General features: G+C 36.1%; 1 protein-coding gene across 1 annotated transcript in view; it reads right to left on the reverse strand.

The window, feature by feature from the left end:
- Nucleotides 1-1418, reverse strand: part of LOC107080834 (tripartite motif-containing protein 35-like) — a gene marked incomplete at its 3' end in the record, with an annotated part of 19495 nt that overhangs the window by 606 nt on the left and 17471 nt on the right. The gene's annotated exons all lie outside the window — the stretch shown is intronic.

The following is a 1418-nucleotide window of genomic DNA, read 5'->3' on the forward strand; positions in this document are numbered from 1 at the left end:
TCTGACTGCCTGGCTAATCAAACTGTCCATCTCTGCAGACATCTGTGAACCCAACCCGGACCAGTACCTGAACCAGTTCATGTCTTTGTGTGAAAACCTATTTCAATAAACTCTGTTAAACTTTTACTCAGCCTCCGTTTGTGTTCTGCATGTGGGTTTAGTCTTAAACCAATCATGACATTATCCCCCTGAAATAATAAAAAAAAATATGTTAAAATAATTTTAATGTATTTATTTAATATTATCCATCAGGATTTTGTATTTATTCAAATTTTTATTAATTGAATAATGTAATTATTTCATAATAGAGCATTATTATGTCACACATTTATTCAGTAAACCTACTTTACGTATTCAGTGACTTACTTTTTTTCTCAGTTTTTCATTTTTAAGCTCCTTTTATTTCATGTCCTTATATTTAAAGATAAAAAGTATGAAATAATAAAATAGCATAAGATACTAAAAGCTTATGTGACATAACCATCACAAACATGTAGCGTCCCGGATCCGGATCCACATGCTGGCTAATCTGGACCCAACCTGATTTAAAATATTTATAAATTACCGCATGTTGTCTGACGACAGTGTCTAAATGTCATTTGCGCCGCCAACATCCTCTGCCTCCTCTCCACCCCGCTGCGCTCCAGACCTCCTGCATAAAAACAAAGCCTACAGCCTCCGCTGTTCCTCCTGTCTTGCTGCGCTTCGACCTATCCTCTGAGCTCGACGAGAGCATGCGCGACATTATCATTAAATTCATAGGAGTAAACATTCAGAAATGAACTTTTAATTTAATCTGACATATTTATAAAATCCCCATCAGCATCCGGCATATGTGCAGTTTCTGATGGAGATGAGAAATCTGCTTCCTGGTCTGTTGAAGTACCAATAGTTTGCATCCAATCTTTTAAATAAGCGGTGTTACTTTTTTCAAATATATAAGAATTATGCTCTAATTTGTAGTTACCGAACTGTTGTTACTGTATTTTAATTTGACGTTCTTTTTCCTGTTTGGTGCGACTGCAATAGAGGATCTTGACCTGGCCGGACCGGAGCGGAGCCCGAACATTTAGAGGATGTTTGGCTCAACCTGCTGCTGTGAAGCAGGATTCTCCACCATGAACGGAATCAAAATTAATTATGGATCCAGGCTCAAAATGAGCTCCTTGATATTTGCTTGAGAATGGCTTTGTCTCCATTTAAACCCAGATTTAAAGCCTTGCAGGGCAGCCTAAAGCCAACTGCCAACATTAAGACAGAAAAAAGAAAGAAAATAACAAACACTCTGTTCAGCTGTTTTATCAAATATGTGAATCAGGAAATTGTCTGTATATCAAACTATTGTTGTTCCCTACTTACTTAAAAAAAACACTCTAGATTTTAAAATAAAACATTTCTTTATGTATATATATATATAT

The sequence above is a fragment of the Cyprinodon variegatus genome, unplaced genomic scaffold (assembly GCF_000732505.1).
Source record: "Cyprinodon variegatus isolate N-32 unplaced genomic scaffold, C_variegatus-1.0 Scaffold2394, whole genome shotgun sequence".
In the NCBI taxonomy this organism is placed as follows: domain Eukaryota; kingdom Metazoa; phylum Chordata; class Actinopteri; order Cyprinodontiformes; family Cyprinodontidae; genus Cyprinodon; species Cyprinodon variegatus.